Source organism: Lissotriton vulgaris, chromosome 1_2, assembly GCF_964263255.1.
Source record: "Lissotriton vulgaris chromosome 1_2, aLisVul1.2, whole genome shotgun sequence".
In the NCBI taxonomy this organism is placed as follows: Eukaryota; Metazoa; Chordata; class Amphibia; order Caudata; family Salamandridae; genus Lissotriton; species Lissotriton vulgaris.
This window is the reverse complement of record NC_141686.1, coordinates 363,796,090-363,818,479: the sequence shown is the minus strand read 5'-3', so window position 1 is coordinate 363,818,479 and position 22,390 is coordinate 363,796,090. Positions and strand designations below refer to the sequence as shown.

The 22,390-nt window shown below is 48.2% G+C and overlaps 1 pseudogene across 1 annotated transcript in view; it reads right to left on the bottom strand.

Moving 5' to 3' along the window:
* LOC147736881 (uncharacterized) overlaps positions 1-19,813 on the bottom strand; it is a 37,325-nt pseudogene extending 17,512 nt beyond the window's left edge. The window contains exon 1 of the transcript XR_015307588.1: positions 19,656-19,813. The product of XR_015307588.1 is annotated as an uncharacterized LOC147736881 (transcript). The remainder of the gene's footprint in view (positions 1-19,655) is intronic.
* Between the last annotated feature and the right edge of the window lie 2,577 nt (positions 19,814-22,390).

Here is a 22,390-nt window from a genome sequence, read left to right as displayed (position 1 = left end):
AGTCTTCAGCAGAGCACACAGATTTCTTAAACTCTAAACACCCTCTTAATGCAAGTGATAATCAGTGCACCTTACCGATCTGTACATACCCCTTCATGGGGTGTGGAAGGATGTTTTAAAATCTGCTTGACAAAGGGCAGATTGATACATGAATCAACTTGCCCTTTAGAGAAGTTCACTTGTCCTACTTACTACCAAAATATTAGCTGGACCACAAAAGACACCTTCATAGCTCTTTTACAATAGCAAAAACATGTCTAGAGTTGGTACAGCTTGAGGTGGACTTGTGTGCAATATGGTGCATCTTAGGAGTAAGTTGTAATTTATTTTTTATTAGGAACTTGTTAGACCCAGCGGTTTTTGGCAGGCTGGGATGCAACGAAGGCAGGCAGAATCCACCATCCTAGATGGAAATCATCCTTTACAAACGAATATGCTTTTATCACGAATGCCTGTACAACGAATGTTAAAGGCTTATTCTTTGTAAAAGTATTCGTATTTCTTCAGCCATGTGAACTACTGTCACTTTAACAGGCATGTCCTTCGCAATGATACATTTTGCTCTGTTTTCTTCTCTGCTGGAATCAGCTCCTGCGTTAGTTAGACTTGAAAATATCGCATTAAGAACTGCGGTACTGACAGGTGAGACAAAGAAGAAGGGTCTGGAATACCTTTCTGAGACAAGGGGTGATTGGGAGGGGGCAGCCGACCGAAGGGAGGTCCCTCCCACCCCGGGCAATTTGGGAGGGGCTGTGAGGGGGGGTTTATGAGGCAGGGCAGCGGCCATTTCAGTTTTTGGGCTTCTCCTAGTATGTAGCCCAAAAGGAGCCCAAGCATAAATGCTTTGGGCTCCTTGCTCCCAGCCACCATTTTAGCTTTGATGACCTGGTGGCTGGGAGCTCAGGCAGGAATTTTTTTGTGGTATTATGAGGTAATTGTAATTAGCACTAGTTTAATTAAATTTAGCGTTGAGGTGTTAGAAAGTGGTTGGGAGTTTAAAAGGTGATGGTGAGTGGGCGCAGGTGGGAGAAGGGGGCTCCAGTAAAGAAGGTTTTTCCTTTCGGGTGTGAGGCAGATAGAAAGGAGGGAGACATTTGGAGGTACTTCAACTGGAGGGTTTGTCAAAAGGGGGTTTTTCTGCTTCGGTGCAGGGCAGGTTAAAGGGAGTTTTTCTTGTGATGATGGTGCTTTCTTTGTTTCACCTGTGAGGACACGCGTAATGTCTCCTGTTGAGAGTATTGGGAGTGTTATTTCTAGTTCAGTGGTGGGGGTGCAAGGGGACTTGGGGCCAGCAAGTGGTGGGCAAGCTTGGGAGGGCCTGGATAATTTTCCTTCTTGGTCAGTTGGTGTAAAGGGCCGTGGTGTGGTGGAACAGTAAGACCCGGTGGGGTATCTGGGGGCCGGTTGGATTTCAGTGGGCCAGTCGGGAGGCAGTAAGGTGAGAGTGTTGTAGCTAGAGTGGACAGGAGTTGCGGTCAAGTTTCAGCAGCATTGGGGTCTAGGTTGGATTGGAGTGATTTTGAGGAGGGGGGTCACATCTCCCTGTGGCGAATACAGGCAGGACAGTGCAGTCAGGGCGTGTAAGAAGGCGGTCAGCGGGGCCCGGTGGTGTCTAGTTGGCAGGGCCAGAGTCAGTTTTTTCTATTAGGGGCCCCAGCACATCAGTCCAAACTTTTACTTTCAGGATTCAGTTCGAGGTGAATGGAGGACAGAGCCTTGCGCTGCACTTTCCGTACCGCAGAGGGACCCCGTCTTGGTCAGCGCACGAAGGTCCGGCGCAACCAAGCTGGCCCCAACGAATAGCAGGTGTAGGTGGTCTACCTTACCGTCGGCTATGGAGCTTCAGAGTCAACGCTTGGGGGAGTACCGGCGGGTACAGTTGGCTCCCCCGCCAAAAGGAACGCCAAGTGTACATGAAGGACAGTATTGTTGATGCAGGTTTTTGGTAGGACCCGTGAGGGTGCTTTTGATAATTAGGGGCTTCAGGAGGTGGGGCCGAGTTTGCTTGATTATGACGAAGACAGCCCCGAGGAAGGGGACTTGCAGGATTTGGAGGGGGGAGAGCCCTATCACGCTTCTCATAGTGTTTTACAGGTTTCAGGAGTGGCACAGCAGCCAAGGAACCGACGAGAGCGCGGCCCCTTGGTGAGGGCTCCTCGGACAAGAGAAAGAGTGGAATTATCGGCACGGCGGTCGGACTCAGCTAAACCAGCCTCTTTAGAGCCAGGTGAGAAAGCTCATACACAGGCCAAACCAAAAATGGTGTTTGTGGGGACTGGGGTGGGTCGGGGGGAGTTGGAGGGTTGACTGCTCGAGGGTAGATATGTCAAGGTCACGTGAATGGGCACCGAGGAAGGAAATGTGGCCTTGGACAATAGGATGGAGAGCGGGACTAATACGGATAAAGCAAAGAGGGTTAAAGAGCCACTTAATATTAAAGAAGTGAAAATTAAAAAGCTGCCTTACATGGGGGTAACTAAGCCGTTGGGTGCTTATTTATGGGTGGCAACAAAAGAGCGCATTTGGAAGGGTGAGTATGTTGAGATATTGAAACTCCTTTACAGGGAGGTCTGGTTAAAAGAAGGTTCTAAGGAGTAAAAGTATGAATTGGCAAAGCGCCCTAAAGTGACATTGACTATTGAGAACTGGACAGCAGCGTTTCTAATATGTGCAAGTATATATTGTGAGACATTCCTGGATGGCAGCATGTCTATCTTTAAATATATGGATGTGATTCGAAAGCCCAGCGTACGGGGGGAGGCTATGCATGGGGCCCAATACGTTGAGGAGTTTCGGGCTCAGATTGCATGGGTTTCAGAAGCAAAGTGGGGGGAGTTACATATAGCTTTATGGCAGCATACCATGGGGGCGGCTGCAGGCGGCAAAACTATTGTTACAGTTAATGGTTTGCCGTTAATTTATCGCCCCTTTTAGGGGAACCCCACCCGGGGTGGGGTGGGAAGCGGATCGGCTACACAGGCTGGAACTGGAGCATGCTGGGACTACAACAAAGGGCTATGCACTAGGGAGTATTGCAAGTACAGACAAGAATGCTCCAACTGTGGTAAGTGCCATCCCCTTGTTGTGTTGGGAGCCAAAACCACCAGGTAGTCAGCAAGGTAATAAGTCAGGGGCAGGTACATCTGGGCACCACACAGCAGTTTCAAGGGGGTTGGGGAGGTAGAGGGGCACATGGATCTGGGGCAAAGGGCTCCTACGCCAGTTAGGCTGTCAAAGTTAGAACAGGCACTCCAGGGTTATGAGGAGGTAGGAGTGAAATAGAAGCTTTTAGAAGGTTTTCAATATGGTTTGCATTTGGGATATCAGGGATCAAGGCAGAGAAGGTGGGCGGATAACTTGAAGTCAGCGTCAGAGCATAGCGGGGGTGCGAGAAAAACTGAGCAAAGAAGTGCATGAAGGAAGGATGGCAGGCCCTTTTTATTCACTGGCCGATCCTGAAATTGATAATATCACCTATTGGAGTGGTGCCCAAAAAAGAACAAGGGCAATACGGGCTAATTCAGCATTTGTCATGGCCTGAGGGGGTCTTCGGTGAATGATTTCATTGATGAGGAGAGTGCCTCAGTTACATATTCCTCAGTTGACGTGGCCATGTCACTAGTGGTGACCGCGGGCGCAACTGCAGAGATGGCAAAAATGTGATATTAAGTCTGCTTTTCAGTTGCTTCCAGTCCAACCAGATGATTAGGATCTTCTGAGTATCCATTTAAAGGATAAATGGTACGTGGTCAAAGCATTATCGATGGGTTGCTCCATGTCATGTGCTCTATTTGAATGTTTCAGCACCTTTTGGGCAATGGTATTTCACGCACTACACAGGTCATTTATGGGTAACACACGATTTGGTTGATTTTTCTTTGTTAATACCCCGGGTTCCACGGAGTGCCAGTCAGCACTGGACACGTTCCATGAGCTCATGGAGGACTTGGGAGTGGTCTTGGCTCCTGAAACAACAAAGAGACCAGCTACAGTATTATCCTTTTTGGGTATTGCTATCGGTTCAGTGGCAATGCGGGCTCGCTTGCCGGTTGACAAAAAGCTGAAAATGATACTTACTGGTCAGGATGCTGTCAAAATAGAAGGTGGAGGTGAAGGAGATTCAAGTGTTGCTGGGACATCTTAACTTCGCTTGCAGGGCGGTCAGGGCAGGGAGGATCTTCTGTAAGAGATTGGGAAGATCTTTGGCTGGTCGGCATTTGCCTCATCACTGTGTCCGGTTGTCAGGGGAGTGATGGAGGGTTTGCGTAGGTGGTCCTTTTGTTTTCTTACTTCATTTAATGGTGTGCCATGGGTCAGGGAGGAAGATGTTCAGTGGGACGTACAAATGTTGTCAGATACAACGGGCTGTGACGGTTTTGGCTTATACTGGTGCAGCAGGTGGTGTGCAGAAAAGTGGCCACAGGACTGGAGGGATGGAGGGAGGTGCGTAACATTTCTTGAGCCTTTTCCATTGTTAGTGGCATTGACCCTTTGGGGGGAGGAACTGGCACACAAGAAGGTCCTTTTTTGGGTGGACAACATGGCAGTGGTTGAGATCTTCCACAGGCAATCAACTAGAGATGAACAGAATTTGACGTTAATGAGTGTTTTTGTTCTAGGCTGCCTGAAACATGATTTTACATTTCGAGCTTTGCACATGCTGGGTGTGGACATTGACATAGCTGATGCGTTGTCTCGTTCGCAGTGGGGGGGATTCCGTGGGCTGGACAAGGAGGCGGACAGGACACCGATCCCAATGCCGTAACATCTGTAGTATGTAGGCAACGTAGGGTATTACACCTGGTGGTAGGTTCTTTGTCTGCGTCCACGCTAACAGCATATACCCTAGCATGGAAGGAATTTTTGGCGTCTGGGGCAGGTAGGCGTGAAAGAGCTTTGCGGCGTTCCGAGGATGTTGTGCGATTAATTATGGATTTTTAGAGAGAGGCTTTTCATCGCAGGACGATTAGGGTTATTCTCCTTTGGCTGGCGAAGTCGGGAACAGAATGCTTGAAGGTTGGGCTAGTGAGCGGGGAGGTGTTCAGTTGACCCGTTCTCCCCTCTCGTGGCAGTAATTGGCTCGTTGTTGGAAGTTTTATCTTTGGTTTGCAGGCATTTGTGTTTTTTGGGGGCTTTCGAGTCTCGGAGTTATCAGGTTTTCAAATCTAAAAAGGGAATCTCTTGGTAAGACGTGTTTTTCCTTGAAGAAGGGGTGCAGGTTTGGTTTTCTAGTTCTAAAACCGATCAGGGGAAGTTGGGGAAAGGGGTATGGTTGGAAGCGAGGGCTCCTCAGGTTACTTGTCCATGGCATTGGCCCGCCGCTGGAAGACATTGTCAGGAGGTCAGACGGCAATACTGTTTTTAGCACATTTAATGGGGCGCTAGTTACAGCATATCAACTGTGCATGGTGTTGCGTAAAGCTCGCAGAAAATTAGGTTGGATGGGGAGCAATATGGAACGCACTCTTTTAGGATTGGTGCAGCGTCTGAAGCACATAATAGGGGATGGTCTCAAGGGGAAATCATGCGGTTAGGGCGCTGGTTGTCAAATTGTTTCCAGCGTTATGTGAAGATCAACGCGGGGGAGGCGCATGCGTCATCCTCCTTGATTAGAGATTCATTGTATTTTTCTTTTTACAGGTTCTGTAGCTGGGCCCCAGTCTAAAGAAGTGACGGTTTGGATAATGGGGCATTCGTTCATCAAAGGGGCCCAGGTGCAGGCAGCCCAAAGTTATTTTTGAAATGTTGGGTTTTACTGATCAAATGTTCGATATTGTGTGGAAGGGGAAAGGGGGTATTCTTTGGGGGGAACTCATTCCGTGTTTGAATAAGGCGATGGTGAGAGGACTATGTCTGGATATTTTCTTGATACACCTGGGAGAGAATGATGTTTGTGGGGTGAAAGGAGTGGTTTTGTTGCTGGCTACTAAGAAGGATTTATCTTTAATTGAAAAGTGTTGGTCTGGTTACCATGTGTTACGGTCAGAATTAGTGCCGTGAAAGATCTGGAGAGGGGCAGTGAACCCTAGAGCAATTGACAGGGCTAGGAAGTAGGTGAATTCAGAGAGTTTTAGGTTTTGCCGTCAGTTGGGTTTTGGGAGATGTGTCACACAGGAATATCTGCTTTGAGTCAGTTGAGTTTTTTCGTGATGATGGAGTTCATGTATCCAGGTTGGGTATGGACCTTTATTTGCTGTAGTTCAGAGAAGTTTTGTCTAGATGCTTGTAGGTTCAGAAGTGAAGGGTTTTAGAATTGTTCCTACTGGGGGGGGGGGGGCAGAAAGGGGGGGTAGTTTCCTTCCCCCGCCTTTCTGGGTGGCGGGGTCTATTTGTTTTTGGGCAGTTTTTTGGCAGAGGTTTGTTGATTAATGGGTAAGTTGTGTTATCGACAGGGAAAGGATAGGTTGGTTGTTTTTAGTTTAGTTACACGTTTTGGGGGATTGACAGATGTGAAGGGGCAGGCATGGGAGTTGGTTAACACCTTAGATGCGGCGCAAATATCCCTCCCCAGTGCTGCGCTGTCCATTGGAACTAGTGCTGAATGGACGTCCAATGGTCGTGCGCAGCACTGGGGAGGTAGTGCTGCCGTCGGCCAACGCCCCGACGCAGCACTTAAGAGGTTAACAGAGGGCTTGTATTTATAGGTTATAATGGTTGATATGGGGATGTAATGTTTTTGTGATGTTTGAAATGTTGAATTGTATGGGTGGGGGCGGGGTCATGACATTTTAGGGGCGGGGCGGGGTTAGGGATGTTACGTATTTAGTGAAGTTTAGTTTTGGAAGGCTTTTGCAGAGGTTTATTTAATATGTGATGCGCACCTGTTCTAATAAAAGCGTCCTTTTCCACATATTCCTTGTCCTGGTCTGCTTCCCCCCGTCCCCCCCCCCCCCCTCACCCCTCCCTCCCAATGAAGAGGGCGCGGAGGCTCACATAGGAAAGGTCAGAGCTACTCACTATTTCAGGCTCTTGTTTATCTGATACTAAAAGATATACATGAGACCACGGGAAACATCCTAAACAATGGCATTTTAATTACGACTTACCTGAACAACGAAGACCTAAACCACGACTTTTCTTAACATTGATTCCCGGACTGCAATGGCCCTGGTACAATTTGTTGCACTTCACTCTTCTTTGCCCCCCACCCCTTTAGGAAACTTGGAAACGGCAGTGACATAATACATTAAAAAAATCGGTGCTGCTCCAGCCATGGCACACAGCATCTGCGCACATACACACAAAGGGAATTTACACCAGGCCATCCTCCCAGTTGCGCACATGGCAAGTTGGTATCGTTAGTCATCCATTGACTCCCGACTGTCTGTGTGTCTGTACTTTAATTTGTGCACTTGTTTGATCTCATAGCGCTTCTGGTGATTAATTAGTCAGCTTAGTTTGTGCCATTTTTATAGCGCAACAGCATTTCTGGTGTTCTGCATTGCTGCATAGTTGGTGCCATTTAAACAGCGCGACGGAAACGGAACTGCGCTCTATCTGTGCACAATAACGCTGCCTGTTTAAAAGCGCTTGTGAATATTATCTCGGTGCCCCAGCCTCACTCGACTTTTCACCGCCTCCATTTTGTTTGTTGTTGTCTCCCAGAGCCCTTCCTCCTCGCACCGATCCCGCCTCCCTGCTGCCCCTCCCACGCCCCTCCCCCCTCAATGTCCATTTAATGACAGATGCCCCCACGCGCAGCGTCCACGCGCTACGGCCGCGCCGAAGGTGCGTCAAAGGTAAGCCCGTCTACGCCCGTCTGCGCCTGGACCGCGCCCAGCGCCTGTCCCCCTGGTTCCCGCAATGCCCAGCCCACTCGCATCACTTACGATGCCACCACCCTCCTAGCTCTTAACCCCGGCCGTTCCCCCAACTGCGTCCAAGCCGCTCCTGGACACACCCATGGACCCTTCTCTTGCAACTCCTGCAAGTTCGACGGCACCAAAACCAACTCCTCATCCACCAACACCAAACAGAGACCTGACACCAACCACCTAAATTGCATCCTGCTTAACACTCGCTCGGTCCACAGACACGCCATCGACCTCTGGAATCTACTATACACCATCTCACCGGACGTCGCCTTTCTAACAGAAACATGGATGAATGCCTCTTCAGCCCCAGACATCACCATTGCCATCCCGGAAGGATACAAGATCATACGTAAAGACCGCATCAAGCAAACAACAGGAGGCATCGCTATCGTCCATAAGAACTCCATCCGCATCTCAACCAGCTCAGACGTCAACCTTGCTAGCGCCGAACACCTCCACTTCCAGATCCACACCGACCCCAAGACCACACTCAGAGGCACCCTCCTCTACCGACCTCCAGGATCCCGTGCACAATTCAGCGATGACATCACTGACTTTATCACCCCACACGCCCTCCCCTCCGAGGACTACATTCTATTGGGAGACCTCAATTTTCACCTGGAAAAGAGCAATGACAGCAGCGCCACCACCCTTCTGGACAACTTCGCCAACCTCGGACTCAAACAACTTGTCACTACCCCCACCCACATTGCAGGTCACACACTCGACCCTATCTTCACCTCCAGCAAACATGTCTCATTCAGTCACACCACAGCTCTTCATTGGACGGACCACAGCTGCGTTCACTTTATCTACAATAAGACCACAATCCACAACCATCCTCAACCCACCCTGCGAAGAAATTGGAACAAAATCACCACCGAGCAGATCTCCTCATCGCTTCTTCTTAACCCCCCGCCCACTCCCCAAACCCTGACCAGGCAGCCATTAACCTCACCCAATGGCTATCCAACAGCGCCGACATCCTAGCACCGTTGAAAAAACGCCAAATCAAACTAGGCAGCAAAAACGCCTCCTGGTTCAACGATGATCTTAAGAAATCGAAGAAACTCTGTCGCTCCCTCGAGAAGGCCTGGAAAAAAGACCCAAACACCAGCACCAGGGACGCCTTCAAAAACGCCACCCGCATACACCATCAACTAATCCGGTCTGCCAAGAAAGCCGCATTCAAAGACCGACTAGACAACAACGCCCACAACAGCAAGGAATTATTCAACATCGTCAAAGAATTTACCAACCCATCAGCCAACTCCAACGACATCACCCCCTCCCAAGCCCTCTGCGACTCCCTAGCCTCATTCTTCCACAACAAAATCGCAGACATCCACAACAGCTTCGACAACCAACCCGGACACCAACCCACCCAAACTTCTGCAGGACCTTCACCCCCCTTGAACATCCTTAACGACTGGAACACAATCTCCACTGAGGACACCATCCGCCTGATGAACTCCATCCACTCAGGATCCCCAACTGACCCATGCCCTCATCACATCTTCAACAAAGCCGACTCCATCATAGCACCACACCTCCGAGATGTCATCAACTGCTCCCTCAACTCCGCCACCTTCCCGGAAAACTGGAAACACGCAGAAATCAGCGCCCTTCTGAAAAAGCCCACAGCTGACCCCACCAAACTCAAAAACTACCGCCCCATCTCGCTTCTTCCATTCCCGGCCAAAGTCATAGAGAAAGCTGTCAACAACCAGCTCGCCACCTTCCTCGAAACCAACAAATCCCTCGACTCTTCACAGTCCGGCTTCCGAGCCAAACACAGCACTGAGACCGCACTTATCGCAGCAACAGACGACATTCGAACTCTACTGGACAACGGAGACACAGTCGCCCTCATCCTCCTCGACCTCTCCGCTGCCTTCGACACAGTCTGTCATAGCACCCTCCTACAGCGCCTCAGAAACGTCGGAATCCAAGGAAAAGCACTGGAATGGATCACCTCGTTCCTCACCGGAAGAACCCAGAGAGTCTGCCTCCCACCATTCAAGTCAGAAGCCTCTGAAGTCATCTGCGGCGTGCCACAAGGATCGTCACTCAGCCCCACCCTCTTCAACGTATACATGAGCCCCCTTGCCGCCATCGCTCGCCAACACAATCTCAACATCATCTCCTACGCGGACGACACTCAACTGATCCTCTCACTCACCAAAGACCCTAACAACGCCAAAACCAACTTACACGAAGGAATGAAAGAAGTAGCCGAGTGGATGAAGCACAGCCGTCTGAAACTGAACTCAGACAAAACAGAAGTCCTCATCTTAGGCACTTCCCCCTCCGCCTGGGATGACTCTTGGTGGCCAGAGGCCCTTGGAAAAGCACCCATTTCGACGGACCACGCACGGAACCTGGGCGTCATTCTGGACTCCTCACTCTCGATGACCAGACAAGTCAATGCCGTTTCATCATCTTGCTTCAACATTCTTCGCATGCTCAAAAAAACATTTCGCTGGATCCCCACCGATACTAGAAAAACGGTCACCCACGCACTGGTCACGAGCCGCCTGGACTACGGAAACACCCTATACGCCGGCACCACCGCAAAACTCCAGAAAAAACTCCAACGCATCCAGAACGCTTCAGCCAGGTACATACTAGACATCCCGCGTAAAGAACACATCTCTGGTCACCTGAAAAACCTCCACTGGCTCCCCGTAAATAAGAGGATTACTTTCCGCCTCCTAACCCACGCACACAAAGCACTTTACGAACTTGGACCCGAATGCCTCAACACACGACTGTCCTTCTACATCCCCTCACGTCATCTACGATCCTCCAACCAAGCCCTTGCCACTGTACCTCGCATCAACAAAACCACCATGGGAGGCAGATCCTTCTCCTACCTGGCAGCTAAAACTTGGAACTCTCTTCCCACTCACCTTCGCCTTACTCAGAACCACCTAGCATTCAGAAAGCAACTTAAAACTTGGATATTCGACAAGTAATTCCCCACCCTTCCTCAAGCGCCTTGAGACCCTATGGGTATGTAGCGCGCTATATAAATCTCTTGACTTGACTTGACTATTCACAAAACAAATATTTATGGTTACGGCATTTCCAGCAACTCAACTCCCCTGCTAAGGACAGCTTAGGCAACACATCCACATCCGAGTACCTTCATGAGGAACAAAGCAATTGGAGTGTGCGGACAGATCAGCCCAGTGAGTAGTAACACGCTAGTATCTTCAGTTAAATTTCATTTAAGTCGGCTCTTTCTTGCTGAGAACACAATGTGAGCGGTGCAGCTGCGGGCTTTCAGTCATAAATCACCAGAAAAGGACACGCTCGTATTGTTGACATATCTTCAACAGCTTCTCCGCCAGTGCTTATTTGAAGTACAGGTTACTGCGGGCTTTAAATATATTATTAGGAGGGGAGTTAAAAAAGGCATGGAATTCCCTAGAATTGGGGGGAAAGTGAAAAAGAAAACAAATCTAAGTGCTAATTCACTCCCAGTGTTTACGGCTGTCAGCGTCTCATTGGAGCTGGAATGACAGCTGTTAAAATATACTTTGATTAAAGTATCATCAAATGATAATTGATTATTATTCAAATCAACTATTAACATATTTATTTTATTTAAAATGACAAAAATATGCGGATTAAAAAGAACATTGTGGTGAAAATGGGTAATGAGCAATATAAAAATATTTCGTGGAAGTATTGTTAGTACATTAGTGCCATCTATAGGTGGTTTAGCATTGATCGTGGTTTAGGAATTCGTGGGTTAGGTAGTAGTTGTTCGATCATACATCCCTCCGTATCAGCACGTTCCCCTAATACTGTTCTCTTTTGTCTGTAGGAGGAGTGTTTCTCTGCATGGGCTCGCGGGGCAGTGCTTGAATCAGGCTCACGGGTTGTGTTGACATGGCCAGTAACTATAAGACATAAGTCATTGCTCTGGTATGCGTAACGCAGCTCACTGTGAAGGATAAACGCTCACAGCCAACGGCCATAAGGATTCCCTCAATTAGTTTTAAATTCAAAGATTTCATAAAGGGGCCAAATAATATATCCATTTTGAATTGGGAAACGTTGATTAAATTAATAAACAGTAAGGTAGAACCACAATTCCATTATCTTACTGCATAAGCGCTTAGGGCAGAATTGTTACAATGCTGCCTTTGAACTAAAGAAAGCATTTCCCCAAAGTGGTTATGTTATTTGCCTGAAATCAAAGCTTATCGAATGTGAAAAGGTAATTGAAATGTTTTTTTACTTCAAATTGCTTTAAGCTAATTACTGTCGTACATTACCATTAGTTGTTGTAATGGTAGTCATCGTAATTGGGCGCATTAGCATCACGTTCGTTTTTGCTGCATTTTTAATTGTACAGTATGGCATGGCGTGATGTTTGCATTCATTGTAGAAACTGGTGCGGTAATGCCAGCTTCGTAGTAACGCCTTCATTAAAAATCCATTGGGATTTGAGCTTTCGTTGTTAAGTCAGACATCAGTTCTAGATAGGATGAGTAGGATACACTTGTCTGATAACCTATACTCTCCCTCGGATAGCTTGGCACAGACCAGTCATGCTTATCCTCAGGGTCAAAGTGTAAAGTATTGGCATAACCCTAAACCTCACAACACCCTGTGGATGCTTAAAAAATACTCCACATTGTATGTATAATACACTGTTCTTTGTATTACACACACATTGAAATCAAAACGACATGCACATTAGATATATATTTTACAGCTATATGAATTTTTTAAACTCTAGCATTAGCAACAGGACAGCATTAACATATATGTACTTGTCCTAGGTTTTCGCTTGCATCATTATCCCCTAAGCCTTGTATGCAACATACACCCTTGTGTATACATCCCAGAGGTGTTCATAATCCATGCAATCCATTCCACATGAATAGCGGCAGAAACATATATCCAGGCTGTTCAGAGGTGTTCCACTTTCCCGCTAACATATTAGCATAAACCACAACATTCTTAATATCGCATCCCCTTATACTAGTGATGGTCAAGAAATCACAGGTTCTCACCACACCTTGTGACCTAGCCACTCAAACTACACCAGCCAACTAAACATGTTGCCCCTGTTGTCGACACTTTAATTAGATTAATGAAACCAACTAAAGCAGAAGAAAAGAGTTACGTGTTTTTGTCCATCCAGATGAGGTCCTCAGGCACCCAGTGGCACCTTCACGAGTGCGGGATCACTATTCTCTCCACAGGCAAAAGACTGCAACACCAGAAGCTGGCGCACTTCTAATTTTGAGAATGATTTCACCACTGGCAGAGGTGCACGCTACAGCTGCTCCAGGCAGCCAGTTGTGGGTGCGCACAAGGCACAATGAGACCTCCAGTCACGATATCTTTAACAACAGAGTACCTTGGGGAGAGGGAGCCAGCGAACTTGGACTGTGGCCGCGATGTCAGGCACTGTCATCCTGCCAATCTGGAGGCTGCCAGCTTGGATATCGCTGACTCTGCAAACTTCTATCAACAGCGCTCATACACCACATGCTAAGGAATGCATTCTAGCAGAGGTTTCCAGCTGCAACCGTCGAACCAACGCACCCCACCGCCACCCTCCGCACCTGGACCGCAGTGACCACTGAAGACACAGCCCGCACGATGAACACCATCCACTCTGGATCTCCGGCTGACTCCTGCCCCCACCACGTCTTCAACAAGGCCGACTCCACCATCGCACCCCAACTCCGAGACATCATCAACACCTCCTTCGACACCGCAACCTTCCAGGAGAGCTGGAAGCGTGCCGAGCTCAGCGCCCTACTGAAGAAACCAACAGCGAACCCACCGTCCTCAAAAACCTCCGCCCCATCTCGCTCCTCCCTTTTCGTGCCAAAGTCATCGAGAAGATCGCCAACAGACAGCTTGCCGCCTTCCTCGAGACAAATGGATCCCTCGACCCTTCGCAGTCCGGTTTCCAAGACCGCCCTCATCGCAGCCACCGATGACATCCGAGCCCTTCTCGACAACAGGGAAACAGCGGCACTCATCCTTCTGGACCTCTCCGCCGCGTTCAACACTGTCTGCCACCGCACCCTAGTCCAACGCCTCAGCAACACCGGCATCCAAGAGAAGGCATTGAAGTGGATCATCTCGTTCCTCGCTGGAAGAACACAGAGAGTCCACCTCCCCCCGTTTCGGTCCAAGGCCACCGAAGTCATCTGCGGCGTCCCGCAAGGATCATCACTCAGCCCCACGCTCTTCAACGTCTACATGAAACCTCTCGCAGCCATCGCACGCCAACACAACTTCAACATCATCTCCTACGCCGACGACACCCAGCTGATCCTCTCCCTCACCAGAAACCACGAAAACGCCAGAACCAGCCTCCACGAAGGGATGAAAGACGTCGCCGAGTGGATGAAGAACAGCCGCCTGAAACTGAACTCAGACAAGACGGACGTCCTCATCCTAGGACCATCACCCTCCGCCTGGGACGAATCCTGGTGGCCCCCAGCCCTGGGCACCGCCCCCAAGCCGACAGACCATGCACGCAACCTGGGCTTCATCCTCCCTCTCGATGACCAGACAAGTCAACGCCGTCTCCTCTTCCTGCTTTCACACCCTCCGCATGCTCCGCAAGATCTTCCGATGGATCCCGATCGAAACCAGGAAGACGGTCACCCAGGCCCTCGTCACCAACCGGCTGGACTACGGAAACACCCTCTACGCCGGAACCACAGCCAAGCTACAGAAAAGACTCCAACGCATCCAGAACGCCTCCGCCCGACTCATCCTGGACATCCCTCGACGCAGCCACATCTCCGGCCACCTGAGGAACCTGCACTGTCTCCCCGTCAACAAGAGGATCACGTTCAGGCTCCTCACCCACGCACACAAGTCTCTCCACAACCTGGGCCCCAAGTACCTCAACGACCGCCTGACCTTCCACACGCCCACCCGCCAGCTACGTTCCGCTAGCCTTGCCCTCGCCGCCGTACCACGCATCCGAAGAGCCACCGCCGGAGGCAGATCCTTCTCCTACCTGGCGGCCATGACATGGAACTCCCTCCCCATCCACCTTCGGCTGACCCAGGACCACCTCGCCTTCAGGAGACAACTCAAGACCTGGCTGTTCGAGCAGTAGCGGCCCCCTCCCCCCATGCGCCTTGAGACCCTTCCGGGTGAGTAGCGCGCTATACAAGTGGTATGATTGATTGATTGATTGATTGACCCCTCAGACTCCGCAAACTTCCCCCACACTCCTCAACTCGTCATGCTACGGCCACCCCAAGTGTGCTGCTGAACGTTACGAGCACACTCTTTGGCACATTCTGAAGACTGCACACGTCAGGAGGGTCCTTGTCCCGACCGACAATCACTTCCACCCGTTTCCGCCGCACCCTTCATGGTCCTTACAATCTTGTGGAAATGGGGAGATCATTTATGTCCTTGGGAACTCATGGACAGGAGGCAAGTCAACCAGTACTTGGAAAGTGCATAGGGACCCTGGCCTTGACAGCTGGCAATTAGCTGCAGGCCAGCAACATCCAGCAAAATCCACCATGTGATAGTTTCTGTCCTAGAGCATGACAAGCCGCAGGCCACCACAAGTCTGCAGATAATCCAGTTGTAATCTCCTACCCAAATAGTTCCTCTTGTGGATGTCCCAGCGTTGAACCAGAGTAGCATGTTTCCAATCCCCAAAGCGTCTCTAATTGCTAAAGGGAGAGCCCCAGTAGTTATAACCACAATGGCCTATGAAGATGAGATCAGTTAAAAAGACCACCTTCGAAATGCATGGGTCCTTTTTAGGTCGAGCCTAGCGCAGCGTGCATGCGCTGCTCTATGGAAGACTTATTGTGAGTACTCAAAACTTCTCCGTGTGGGTCTGACTCCTCCCACACATTGAATTGGTCTTAATGTGTGGCTTTCAATAATGAAAGCATGCAAATGGCCAAACAAAGGTGCATGCCCCACCTCTTCTTAAAATGTTCACTCCTACTACGTTTTAGACTCAGGAATGCGCAGCGGCGCGCAGGGTAGCAGCTGTATTCCTCACTCATCGCCTCGTGGATCAGGTTACTAAATAAACACAGAGCGGTTGCTTTCACTTTCACGGTTGCGCTTGTTTAATTTTCTGTTGCTGCGTTCATTGCGGGCTGCGGTGATCAGTGTGTGGCTGACAGCTCACTGGCCTTTCGGTCCATGACGGCTCATGGAGGCCTCGTGAAGCCCTGCTATCTTCCCTGCAGCCCCTTGCTGTAGCGCTGATGGCATGTCAGGCCTCTCATGGATATAAAGAAATTATAACAAGGTCCAACTGCCATGAAAGTGGATGGGAATGCGAGGAGTGCTTGTAAGAAGCAGACAGGCGTTTTTTGTTTTAGAGCGCTAACTGAAACCACTGTCCACAGCTCAAGTCCCGCTTGACTCTTGCTGTGACTTAGAGCCTCTACTCACTCCTCCCATGCACTCCTGCCCTAACTGTGTAGCCGAGGTCCTGCGCAGAGCACACAGCTTCAGACTCCCTACCCTCACTGAGTACATGAGCTTCTGCTCACAGCACAGCACGGCTCATCTCATCTCATCTCACACCACACCGTAACCCGAGCACCTGCTCACAGCTCCAGTTAACCTTCCCTATGCATACGGTGTGGTGTACTCGAGCACCAGCTCCCTTCTCCACACAGTGTAACTAAACTCTAACTCCGAGCTATAATTTCTAATGTACCTCTCCCATTTACCATGTATGCAAGCCCCTACTTAATGCGTCACTACCCTCAATGTGAATCCGTGCTCCTGCTCACAAGCTCGTCTACCTCTTTCCTCCCCTACCCGAGTAGAGTACCTGAGCGCACTGCCCCATCCTCTCCTACCCTCACTGCATGACTAACCACTTATAAGGTCCCAAAGGCGAGACCTATTGGCTATGCCAATGCGTGTTAAATTTTGTCCTATTTGACATCCTACCTTGGGAGGCTTGATCAGTATCTTTAGTGGGGCCACAAACCTGCCCATGGGAATGCAGGTGCCAATTCCACCCCCTCTAAACCAACCCAGGAATGCCCCTCAGAGTCAGCGGTCTGCAGTATGGCTTAAGCCCATAGTTTATGGTCGTCTTGTCCAGATTGCACAAATGTAGCAATCCCCCGCACAGCCAGACAGGTGGAGAGGCATACAGAGCCATAAGTACCAAAATACCCACTTCCCAAAGTGTTTTTTCCAACGTCGTAATGTTGAATTCACTCAGACCACCAAATGTTGTCATGCCTGACATCCTACCCTGGGAGGCTTAATAAGTATCTTTAGTGGGGCCACAATCCTGCCACTTGTAATGCCGGTGCCAATTCAACCCCCACGTAACCAACAAAGGAAGGCCCCTCAGAGTGCGAGGTCTGTAGTATCCCTTGAGCACCTAGTTTATAGCGGTCTTATCAAAAATGCACAGATATAGCCATCCCCCCAGCAGCCAGTTGTGAATTGGAGACAGGTGGATAGGCATACAGAGCCATGAGTACAGACATTCCCACTTTCCCTAAGTGATATTGCCACTGTTGTGTCGAATTCACTGCATTAAGAAATCATCGATATCAAACACTAAACTGACACTCTTCTGCATGTAGGAAATCCAGATCAATAGCCTTTCCATAGGTCCCTCACACCAATCCAATATGCGAAGTAGGCCCTACCGTATCGAAGACACCACTCAGTGCAATTCATTACCAGTGTATGCAGTGCACACACGCAAATATCCTACCATCGCACTACACAACATTTTTAGTATCTAGGGGAAGCTTGACTATGTGCTTTAACTAACAATAACCCAAATGCATTAAAATGGCTGCCAAAAACGCGGGAACCTTTCTGCGCATGCGTTCACCACACTCACGTGGTGTGACGTGTCTCTGCTTTGGTGGGAATTTCTTGCAGCTGTGCACTAGTATTAAAGATGGCAGTTTCATGTTTCACATACTAAAGCACCTCCTTGTGCTCTAACTAAACTCTGTTAGTTCTGCTTAACTATTACTGCTATAGTTAAAATAAAGTAATGGGAATAGAGTTGAGATAAGTGGTATACAGTGCATTAATTTATTTTCGCATTTTAATGTGTCTTTCTCTGATATTATCATTAGCTATTTGGGCCAGAAGAGTGAATTGTAACGCCATATTGAAACCCACACCGCGCATGTACCAGAAATCCAGGAGTCCTCAAGCGATGGGATTGAACCTATGCCAGTGACAGTATTGCCTGCGATGCGCTTGGGAATCTAACCTCATGAACTCTCCAGGGGAAGAGAAAAATATAAAATGTTATAAATTGTATATCTTTTTGCTACAGTAATGCTGGGTGGAATAAAATCATGGGAAAGTAAATTATGGGCGGGAACATTGATCTAAATTATTGCATAGAAATGATCTCATACAGGTATGGTGTGATGACCTCTCCTCGCCTTTCTGACCAATCAAATCAAGGGAATACACAAATTTGCAACACAGGGGGGTGGTACACTGCCCAGGAAAATTGTATAACTAAGGTAGGCTTAGTTAGTTAGTTGTCCGACTTGTCCGAGTAGCTGACCTGTCACTGACCCAACTTATGCTGTAGAAGATCGAGAGCAGAGGTGCTGGTGGAGCACTTTGTCAGAAGAATAGATAATTGCTGAGGGAGAAGAATTGATAACCCAATCGGGGTCCGACTGTTAGCCACAGAGAACGGTGTGACGCTGTTGTTGCACTTAGCTGAGGGTACCGGTCCAGACTTGCATCTGTCTAGTCCTGATCCTCACCTGTCCTGAGCTGCACCTGTCTTGTCCTGTTGACACCTGAACTATTGGGAGATCTGTGTCCTTTGCCCCAGCCCGTGGCCAGGGTTGGTCTTCACGCCATTCTAGGTAAATAGAAATCTGTGTGGGTATGTCCTTGTATTGTTTCCCTTTCCTTACCCTTCCCAGGTATCAATGCACAAAAGAAATCTCGTAATATTTCTACATATCTTTGTATCAGTTGTTAATTTTCTAATTGAGAAGTCTTTAACTGTGCTTGTATGGACTCTGACATTTAAGAATTTTCATTGATAAAGTGTGTAAACTTTCCTGAGTCTGTGGTTATTTAATGAAAAAGATAAATGTTTATTATTCTACTTATTATTCTAACACCCTATTCGATCCCTTAGGACTTTAACTACAGGTGACAAGGATTGGCAAATCAAGGTGTATAAGTAGAAGTCCTAAAGTAAATATAATCCTGATAGGCAAGGGAATAAAGCAGGTATACCTGTTCTAAGTGTGTATATTTATGGGCCCAGGTGAGAGTGGTAATTGAGCAGGTAACTCCGCGTGCCATCACCTGCAGGAAAATACCTTGATCACTTAATTTGATTTATTTAAACCGTTTGGTGATTGGGATTAAATCCCAGATCCATAGCTCTAAACCTGGCTCTAATATTGGAAACACTAAAAGTACGTTACATCTATAACGCTTGAAGAGTCATATTCACGTTGCACCTCAATCACATTTTGAGCTCAGAACATATAATTCAACTTTGGAAATTTCCCTCATAGTTCAGTGAGATGCACTGCTGTATGTACAGAACAGGTTCCTCATAGTTAAGTACGGTGCAGTGCTGTGTGCATAGATTTCTCATAGTGCAGTAAAATACAGTGCAGCAAGCACAGATTTCTCATAGTGCACTAAGATGCAAAGCACCGTGCACAGATCTTAACACAAATGATGACCACAAACACCCCCAGGGCCGGACGGAAAGGCCCCCAGAGGTCCCTGGATAGAAGAGCCTGGCTACTGGAAGAGATTTCCCCAGGATTATTTATTCTATTTCTACAAACACAGCACAAGGGGCTGACAATCTCCTACCTGAGCAGAAAACTGTGCAGGCATTTCCAGGCTCTTTCCTCCTATGGCTGGGCTGGGGCTGGTGCAGATTTGGAGTCTGGGGGAGAAGGACGGTCTGTGAGGGTCTGAAGAAGAAAGTAATTGCACAGACAGACAGGGCGTCCTTCCTCCTCTGCAGCAGGCTGCACACAGGGGAGAGTACGGAAGTGATGTCAACATCCGCTGCTGGTGCTGTCTCTTCCTCTTTCATACAATGTGCTCAGTGGATTTCATCAGCAGGCGAGGCGCGCCCTCTGCTGGCCACGAACAGAACCTCCATTTCTAGTCTGGAGAAGTGAATACATTTCACAGAACAAACATTTTGTGGCAGGAAAGACCTGGGTTTTTAGATGCCACCGATTATGTGTTAGTGGTGCAATTAAACTGTACAGCTTATTTCCAGTTTCATTTTATTTTTTCAAACACTTATCGGGTTTTCAAATGCACAGCATACAGCAAAGTAAATAAAGAAAAATGCATACAATGCTAGTCACCAGTTCAAATTCAGTTTGGCATAAATCATGTTTCAAAGCGAAAACTAAAAGAACACCTTTTTTTCTAATATTGCTGTGTTTTGGGGTTCTTCCTTATAATTAATAGTTTTATATCGTCGAACAACACTGAAATTTAGGCCAAATTTAGGTGATGAATTTCTGATTTAAGCTCACAAGGGCCTCTTGTTATATTGAGATAGCGGCCTCTGCCAGGCTTTGATACCAAAGCCTGTCTCTCTGCTGTTTTGTTACAGCCCTGCCAAGTGCCACGCATCAGGAGTAAAACAAAAGCATGTTAGTGCTGGTGTCTGCATCACTGCACTAAAATGGATTAGTCATGTATTTATAGCACCCCGGAACTACCACGAGGCATCCTCCACAAAGCTGCTCTTTGATCTGTTCAGGTGGTGCCGTGCTGAGCAGAGTCTGCTGTGTTAAACACAGGTGTCTGTCTTTACATTACTTAAATCAAGCCAAGCCTGGCCGTCTCCGAGTGTTTCTCCTACCACCTGACCTCTCAGCGCTAAATGATCAGGGTCAGGTGAAAAGCAAAACCTGGAGGATTCGTTACTGCAGTGCCAACACGTGAGTGTATTGTTTTGGTTGTGTTTGCTGGCTCTGCCTACAGCTCCGACACACTTTTCATTGATGACTAGACATGTGGCAGACGTTGGTCTCTGCAGCTGCACAAGGCCAGGGTATTTCAAGCGAGCTCAAGTCACTCTTCTTTCATTTAACCACTTCGCCTCCTTATCTAACTTTCAGGACCTATGGCAGCAGGAGACAGCTCAGCGCTGGCCTCTGGTGCCTCTCCACCCCCACCCAGCAGGCTTGAGCAGAGCCCACTATGACTCTGCTGTGCTTTTTATGCTGTCACCTCAGGTAGGGTTGACCCCTTTCCACAAGAAAAATACCGACCCGTTGTTGTTGTTTTAAGAGTCTGAAAGGCCTGGGTATGATACTAAATGGGACTTTAAACAAAATCAAATATACAAATTTGTAACATCACTTTTCTGCCTTAGTTTCCTTTTAATTATTAATCAAGGCATCATACTCCATACTCTGTACTCCAAGCTGCATCAGGGTACTTGTCAGTCATAAACCTTTTTTTGCTCTCCTCACACTCCTCACTCTTCACAATCCACAACCCACGCCGTGATCTGATCATCCATACAAGGTCACCAAAAATTCTCCCTCGCCCGTTTTTTTGTCTTAGTTTGCCCTAAGTGCCTCTCATGGACTAACTTAATTATTATGCGCCTCAAACACTTAGGTGGTACAAACCTGTCATTTCTCATAAGAAATTTTGTGTCATTCAGAGTTAGTTCATCCAGAATCTTAACAAATGGTCTCACAAAAGGACCAACCATGCTCTCTCTACGCTCAGCATGCACAAACGTTTGTTTAAAACTCTTCAAGAGACCATCCTGGTCCATTGCCAAACGCCCAGGGCTTTAAGTGGGCCAGGTTCTGCAGGAGCTCAGAACCGGCAGTTCTAAAAAGCAGGTGCTGGGACGGGTCCCTGTCGAGCTCTCCATTTTTTTACCTTACCCTCAGGGTGAAAAAAAAATCTTATGTCTGCAGTAGTACCACCGCTCACTGACTTTTATGAAACTTCAAAGAGCCTCGTTTTATTTCTTTCACAGTCTCATTTCAGAACTGAAACATTTTTAATATTATATACAATGAATCCATAGCTGTTGCTTATTTATCTTATGCAAATAACAACCAAACTACATGGCCCATGCCCCTTTGAGAGACCCCTCCAGTTTTTCATCCCACTTAAACCCCTGCAAACACCATTTATCAGCCCATAACGAACCCCCCCTACATTCTTTCACATTGTACAATGACGGCACAGCCCCTTCCTGATCCCAGGCAGACCCACTGTGACCGTTATCCCCAGGACACTCCAAAGACATACAAGAAAAGCTGTCAGCCTGTGTGTTCTATCATACTGGAATGTGGGCAACCTTGTAAAAATACTCCTGAAGTCTGGAAGCCAGTCCAGCCAGCATAGCTGAGCCCTCACCAGTACCACCTGGACTCAAATCATTCACCATTTGTTTGTCATCAGTGCATGTGCAAAAAAGGTATAACCCTTAAAAATGTCCTAAAATGCTCGGCAGACCAGGCAGCTGGTATGGCCTCACACTCCATAACACAACACATCCATCAACGAGCATGAGGCAAAAGCCACAGTTTTTTCCATACCCGCCCACA